Genomic DNA, 8419 nt, shown 5'->3' on the forward strand with positions numbered 1-8419 from the left:
GAGGATAAAGAAGGTGTTTGGAGGAGGCCATGGGGAAGTAGCCCAGGGAATTGTAGCTGTCATGCAGCTGTTACAGGAGGCGCTACAGACAGCTGCAATCCACAGGGCCCTGGGCTGGAACCTGGAGTAGAGGGCGGACTTGGGTTCCCCCCAAACCTCCCAACTCCTGATCAGACACAGGAGGAGTTGACCCAGACTGTGGGGAAGATCACTGAGGTGAGCAAATCTGCCAATTAAGCCGAGGACCCACCAAGGTAGAGGAGGAACTTTGTCACACTGGATATAAATATTTGCTACTATTACTACAGGCAATATGTACTTTCATGTTACGGTCCTCCAAATACACACAAGCTTCGTTGGACAAAACTAGTTTGATTCTATTTAAAGAAAAGCATATGTTGAAACGGTATTTTCAGAACGTAAGTCTAAATAGGATACAACACGGTACTTTATTGTTATGATTAGCATATTGGGTGTGTTTCTACACTTCCTTATATAGGTTTTATGTTTTGAGAACAACGTTATCCGTATAAAATTGATGTGCGGGAGGAGTGGTGAACCAGGTCTATTTAAGTTTTTAATGACAATCTGCTGTGAAGTTTTCTACTGAAAATACATTAAATAGATTGAAATTGTTTATAATCATGAAATAGTCATGAATCTACACCTAAAAACTAGTGTTCTTGTTCTGATTTGAACTGTGTGCATGCTGTTAACTTATTTAAATATTTTCAAAACTTAAGACCCATTTTTGAAGTCCTTATTCTGACAGATGTCCCACTAATGTCAATGGAATGCTGTGTGAATAGGGGCCAGAGGATCAAACCCTAATTTGTTCCATTTTTGGTTTGAGTAGCACAGAGGAAAGAAAGAAGTAATTTAACATTCTGGCTAACCCAATTGGAAAGGAAGATCTCTTTACAGCTTTGTCTTAGCATGTAGTTTGGTCTAATTACAAGTCCTGATTTTTTCACACAAGCTAAGTCAGTTTCGCTTGAGCGGAGTGGCCCAGCAGGGGAAATGACTGAAAATGTATGGTTTCCTGTCACCACCAATACGGAGTAAGGCCTGGTCTACACCTAAAACTTAAGTCGACCTAGCTATGTCACCCCTGAGAGGTAGTGAAATTGATCTAAGCCCTGGTGTAGATGCTGCTAGGTTGACAGAAGAATTTTTCCATCAACATAACCTACCTGTTGAGGGGAGGAGTTTACAACAGTAATGGGAAAACCATTTCTGTTACTATGCTACAGTGTTACAGCGGTGTAGCTGCAGCGTGGCTGTGGTACTTGTAGCAGCCATACCCTTACTGAACAATTTTCTAGCAGGGAAATGTTATAGTGCCCTGGTCTACACTATGTGTTTAAGTCGAATTTAGCATCGTTAGATTGATTTAACCCTGCACCTGTCCACACGACGAAGCCATTTTTGTCAACTTAAAGGGCTCTTAAAATCGATTTCTGTACTCCTCCCCAACAAGGGGATTAGTGCTGAAATCAACCCTACTGGGTTGAATTTGAGGTAGCGTGGATAGAATTCAATGGTATTGGCTCTGGGAGCTATCCCAGAGTGCTCCATTGTGACCGCTCTGGACAGCACTCTCAACTCAGATGCACTGGCCAGGCAGACAGGAAAAGCCCCACAAACTTTTGAATTTCATTTCCTGTTTGGCCAGCGTGGCGAGCTGATCAGCACAGGTGACCATGCAGAGCTCATCAGCACAGATGACCATGGAGTCCCAGAATCGCCAAAGAGCTCCATCATGGACCGAACAGGAGGTACTGCATCTGATCGCAGTATGGGGAGACGAATCTGTGCTATCTGAACTCTGTTCCAAAACACGAAATACCGGAATATTTGAAAAAATCTCCAAGGGCATGAAGGACAGAGGTCATAACAGGGACCTGCAGCAGTGCCACATGAAACTTAAGGAGCTCAGGGAAGCCTACCAAAGAACCAGAGAGGCAAACGGCCGCTCCGGGTCAGAGCCCCAGACATGCTGCTTCTATGATGAGCTGCATGCCATTCTAGGGTGACCCTACAACTACTCCACCCCTGTGCTTCCTTCCTACCCTACCCCTCCTGGGCTACTTTGGCAGTTATCCCCCCATTTGTGTGACGAATTAATAAAGAATGCATGAATTTGAAACAACAATAACTTTATTGCCTCTGCAAGCAGAGATCAAAGGAGGGAGGGGAGGGTGGTTAGCTTACAGGGAAGCAGAGTGAACCAAAGGGGCGGGTTTTCATCAAGGAGAAACAAACAGAACTTTCACACCATAGCCTGGCCAGTCATGAAACTGGTTTTCAAAGGTTCTCTGATGCACAGCATGCCCTGTTGTGCTCTTCTAACTGCCCTGGTGTCTGGCTGTGCGTAATCAGCAATCAGGTGATTTCCCTCAACCTCCCACCCCGCCATAAATGTCTCCCCCTTACACTCACAGATATTGTGGACCACACAGCAAGCAGTAATAACGATGGGATATTGGTTTCGCTGAGGTCTAATCAAGTCAGTAAACTGTGCCAGCGAGCTTTTAAACGTCCAAAGGCACATTCTACCACTATTATGCACTTGCTCAGCCTATAGTTGAACTGCTCCTTACTACTGTCCAGGCTTCATGAGCCATGGGAGCAACGGGTAGGCTGGGATAGGTGTTACTGCGTGGTGCTGCCGACTGGGAGAGCAGCCTGAGGCAGAAGCCTCCAACTGGCATGATATTCCAGGCACGACTGAATCTCCATTAGACAAAACTTAAAGAAGAGAATGACCTGGAGTCATTCCCATATTTGTCCAGACGCCCCCAACTGACCTAACCAAGGTCGGCCAGGAGCAGCCATGTCTGCCCAGGCGCCTCCAACCAACCTAAACGAGGTTGGCCAGGAGCACCCACGGGATGACGATGACAGCTAGCAGTCGTATTGCACTGTCTGCCGTCCGCAAGGCAAGGCAAGGCAAGGGGATGCTGCTGTGTAGCACTGCAGTACTGCATCTTCCAGCAGCACCCAGGAGACATACAGTGACAGTGAGCTGAGTGGGCTCCATGCTTGCCGTGGTATGTCGTTGGCACAGGTAACCCAGAAAAAAGGCAAGAAACAATTTTTTGCCATTGCTTTCATGGAGGGAGGGAGGGAGGGGGACCTGATGACATGTACTGGGAACCACCCACGACAATGTTTTTGCCCCAACAGGCATTGGGAGCTCAACCCAGAATTCCAGTGGGCGGTGGAGACTGATAACTGATAGCTACCACAGTGCAACGCTCCAAAAATCGACGCTAGCCTCTGTACTGTGGATGCACACCACTGACTTAATGCACTTAGTGGGGACACATACAATCGACTGTATCAAATCGATTTCTAAAAAATCAGCTTCTATTAAATCGACCTAATTTTGTAGTGTAGACATACCCAGTGTTTGTGGAAGAGGGAAAGGAATGTTCTGTTGTCATGCAGGCAGGGACGAGCAGCACACAGATGCATGTGCATCTACAAACAGGCATAAGAGCTTTACTGAAGATCACCTGGAAGTGCCCCTCACAAACACAGCCTGGTCTTGTCTAGGAACTGGATGACCAAGAGCTGTATGACTTAACGCCACACCTCCCTTTCTTTGTCGTTTTAAACCTTTCTCATACCCAAGAATACAAGCCAGTAATCAACAACTGAAAATAAAATTAATCTCCTTCAGAACTATTTAGATTAATCTTTAAACCTTGAGTCAAACTTTCTGCCCTAGGTCAACTGTTTTAATGCTTAGTTTTGGTGCTAGAGATTATTTTGTTGCTACTGAATTTTTTTAACTTCAGCATTTTCCTTTTTCACTCTCTAACTATGGCCATTGCGTTTGCGCCCCACCCCCAGCTGGGACCCCCATCCTACTGCTCTTGTCAGAACCCAACTGATTTGGGGAGAAATTTGAAAATTGGGAATGCCTGATTTTAGTGGAAATTAGGATTTTCAGATTCCTCCTTCCCCGAAATCAATAGGGTTCTGACCAGCATGGGTGGGCAAGGGGTCCGCTATAGTGGAGCTGATGTCTTAGCTGGATGTACAGGTTGGCCTGTGTGAACAACAAAGTGTGTGACCCTCAAGTAATTTAATTATCATCTTCTATCTACGTTTTCAGATGATTTCTAGAGTCCTCAACCCAAGCAAAGAAAATGGATGAACTCCTTCTAAATGCTCTGGAGAATCTCTCAGGCCAGGTCTACACTGCGACTTTAAATCGGTTTAATGGCCGATATACCGATTTAACGCTGTATCCGTTCACACGACGTCGTCATTAATATCGAGTTAAACGGCTCCTTAAATCGATTTCGGAACTCCTCCCAAACGAGAGGAGTAGCGCTAAATTCGATAGCGATAACTCGGATTAGGGTTCGTGTGGACGGAAATCGACGTTATTGGCCTCGGGCGGCATCCCAGAGTGCAGCACTGACCGCTCTGGACAGCAATCTGAACTCGGATGCAGCGGGCAGTAAACAGGAAAAGCCCCGCGAACTTTTGAATTACATTTCCTGCTTGCCCAGCGTGGAGCTCTGATCAGCACGGCTGGCGATGCAGTCTGAAATCGAAAAAGAGCTCCAGCATAGACCGTACGGGAGATACTAGGTCTGATCGCTGTATGGGGAGACAAATCTGTTGTATCCAGCTCCGTTACAGAACACGAAATGCCAAAGCGTTTGAATAAAAAACTCCAGGATACACAGCGCTGCGTGACAAGCGTAACGGGAAGCCAGAGACTCAAATGGACGCTCATGAAGGGAGGGAGGGGGTACTGAGGACTCCAGCTATCCCACAGTCCACAGCAGTCTCTGAAAATTATTTGCATTCTTGGCTGAGCTCCCAATGTCTGTAGGTTCAAACACAGTGTCTGGCGTGGTTCAGGGAACAGCTCCTCAGTTTTATCCCCCCCCCCCACCACGTGAAAAAAAAAGGGAAAGATTGCTGTGCTATGGCGTTTGCTCAATGCACTCCGCGAAAAAGGCGCCAAAGGGTTGTCTGCTGCCTTCACAAAGGGAGGGGTGAGGCTGTACCCAGCACCCCCGGGGAAATGTTTTCTGCCCCATCAGGCACTGTGCTCTCAACACGGAAGTGGGAACTATGGGATAGCTGAGGAACAGCTACCCACAGTGCACCGCTCCTGAAATCGATGGTAGCTTTGGACCATGGACGCAAACAATCGATTTCGGGATCCCACTGTGGACGCGCTAAACCGATTTTATTAGATCTGTTTTGTAATATCGGTTTAAGCTAATTCGAAATAATCGTGCAGTGCAGATGTACCCTCAGAGGAAAACCTTAAAAAATTTACATTTAAATTATTATATACTGACTATGAAGAAAAAGGGACTATCCCCAAACATCAGCTGGACGAGGCTGCTCATGTCACAGATCTTGTGCAGCTCTTGATAGAATTCTGTAGTAAAGATGCAGTGGATGCAACTTTATATTTTTTTGACAAAATCTGTGTGAGAGATTCTGCTGCTAGACTCAGAAAGGCTATAGAGAAAGGTAAGAAAACTTAAAGTTACTGCAACTTTTGAATCTTTCCCTTTTGGCCGATGTGTATGCACAAACTGAGAAAGTGGAACCTTATGTGGGAGAGATGTGGGCCCAAATTCTGCTCAGTTGCACTGATATAAACAGACTAAATCCACTTTCTTCAATATGACTTTTAATCCCTATGGAGCTGAGCAAGACCTAAATGGGTGCCCTAAAGGTGAAAGGCTCTGTAGTTGATCAACAATGCCCTAGAGCATCCAGTCTTCTGGATAAGCTAATGTTACGCCTTTTGAGAATAAAAGCTTGTTTTCTAGAAACATACATTTGTTAAGTCAAATTTGGATTCTTTTGAAGCGTACACAATCAGGGTCTTCCATTGTCTGGACACACAAGCAAAATCTCCCATGCACAGCTCACTAGCTCCTGAAAGCAGAGTCTATAATCAAGAGTCACAGGCTATTTTTAATAGGACTGCTCTCATGAACCAGAATGCAAGCACTAAAGATACATCACCACAAATATTAAAAGATTACAATTTACTTTTAAGTACAATGTTTTTGAGTATATGATCTTTCCAGCAATTATTCCAAGCCCCTTATGCTTTTTAAAAGCACCACATATACATTGTTAGGGCAAGTGCCACTGTTTCTGGAAAAAGGGATTGCCCTGCATGCTGTGTGACCACCTTTGTTCCCGGGCTGGTGCTTTATTTACACACGGATGTTACACTTACAGTTTACCCAGACTCCATATCACTGATTCCTTCTCCTTATGGAAAGCCACCTTGCAAGGCCCTGAACATCTGCTACTGCTCTGTAGAAGGGCAATGCTGGTGTCAGAAAAAAAGCAACAATTTTCATATGTATTCCACTCACCCCACCTCATCAGCAGGATTTTACACCCTCAGTCTTTGAATCTGCAGCATAGACCTCTTCAATGGTTGCTCTAGGAGTAACTGGCAGTGGAAAAACATGCTGTTATCCTCTGTGTGGACAAGCCATACAGGGAGAAAACTCGCACACTGTCTCTGGGTTACATGAGTATTTGTGAGACAACATTGGAGTGATGGGCATCTGTGTTCCTGGTTTCTTTTCCTCGCTCTATGAGCACAGTGTTGTCTAATAGTTACAGACAGCACCACCAAGTGTAATGCCATGGTGGTCATCAGTGGGGATTGAACACCAAACCTCTGGATATAAATGTATGAACCTTCACCACTTCAGCTAAAGGGTCAGCCTTTTTTGGATGAAGATAGTAGCACCCATATATCTCTACATGTGGTCTCTTCACTAGGAGGGTGATACAGAGCTACTCTGTTACACCCACCCACACACCCACTCCCCTAAATTCTTCTGGAAGTCACTGTGACAAAGTGGATGAGACTTGGATCTATTGGATACCTGATTTCTATGCCTAGTCCTTCCTGAAGTGACCTTGTGCAAGGTCTTGGGTGCCTTATCTGTAAAGTCTGGGAATGATTGTTACCTCCCCTAAGTAACTATATGAGGCCATAGACATACTAACAGCAGTTGGGGAAGGGCTAGGACTAGAATTCACAATGGCCTGGCTTGCACCTCCATGGGCCTTCCCTTACGCTTGCTTGTGTGAGACTTTCCCTTCTCTATCCCCTTATGTTTTTATGAATTCCTGGAGGAATCCCAATCACATGACTTGCAATATCTGTGCTGCAGTGCTCAAGAGTCAGGTTTCAAAACCTGCTGATGGTACATGATGGGGGGGTTGTTACAATAGTTACATGCTACATTTATGTAATGTGGGTAATTGCTTGTGATTGACAGGTTTCACCTTACCGGTGGCTGCATTTCAGTGGTAGTTGAAAGGATTCATTCTTGTACATGGCCCCAATTCAGCAAAACATTTGTACATGAACACGTATAACTTTAAGCAGGGCTGCAGAATCTGGAACATAGATAAGTGATTTGAGATCCTCTAGGATAAAATAGATTTTATGTACTCTTATTATTATAGTTTAAATAGAAGAATATTTAATTTGTTAAAATTAAGCTCTCAGCTCCTAGTTCATTGTTTGTTTGTAATGCTTCTTGTCACTGATGTAGATTATAGGGTGAAGTATAAAGAACATATTAAAAAACAGTACCAGTTAATAAAAGAAAGGAACTCTGGTCTTGGTGAGAATGTGAATCTAAGCAAAAGGTATACAAAACTGACTATTATAAGCAAGCTTTGTTGCAAAAAGGAGAGAGAACATGAAATAATGGCCTCCGGATGGAGACATGCAAAAATCATGATTGAACGAACTCGATCTTCTGTTACCATGAACTCCTTATTTGAGCCTGATGAAAATGGACAAACACTACAAATTGTTGTTCTGCAGAGAGCTTCAGGTATTGGAAAAACAATGACTGGAAAAAGATCATGTTAGACTGGGCTTCTGGAGAAGTTTATGAAAACAGATTTGCATACATTTTCTACATAAATTGTAGAGAAATAAACTGGAAGTAAGCAAGGAACAGTGATTGACTTAATTATTCAAAATTGTCCTGACAAAAATGTACCAACTGAAGAGATTTTGTTAAATCAAGAAAAACTTCTCTTCATAATTGATGGTTTTGATGAACTGAGGTTTTCCTTTGATCGAAAGGAAGATAGTCTGTGGACAGATCCCAGGAAGGAGATGCCAATGAAAGATACATTGAGCAGTTTATTTAGGAAACAGTTGCTTCCTAAATCCTACTTAATGATCATTACGAGACCTACTGCTCTGGAGAAACTCCAACACTGTATGGAGTGTTCACGTTTGTAGATTGCCACGTATTTGCAGGGGCAAAAAAAAATGCAGGCCTGTTATTTACCAGGCTGCACGTGGCAACAGACTATATAGGTAAGAGATGCAAGGAGAGTATGGGTCACGAGGCAGACTGCAGACACACAC

General features: G+C 44.2%; 1 pseudogene; it reads left to right on the plus strand.

The window, feature by feature from the left end:
• LOC116836378 (NACHT, LRR and PYD domains-containing protein 3-like) overlaps positions 1 to 8290 on the plus strand; it is a 25922-nt pseudogene extending 17632 nt beyond the window's left edge.
• The last annotated feature ends 129 nt before the right edge of the window (positions 8291 to 8419 follow it).

The sequence above is a fragment of the Chelonoidis abingdonii genome, chromosome 4 (assembly GCF_003597395.2).
Source record: "Chelonoidis abingdonii isolate Lonesome George chromosome 4, CheloAbing_2.0, whole genome shotgun sequence".
Lineage (NCBI taxonomy): Eukaryota > Metazoa > Chordata > Testudines > Testudinidae > Chelonoidis > Chelonoidis abingdonii.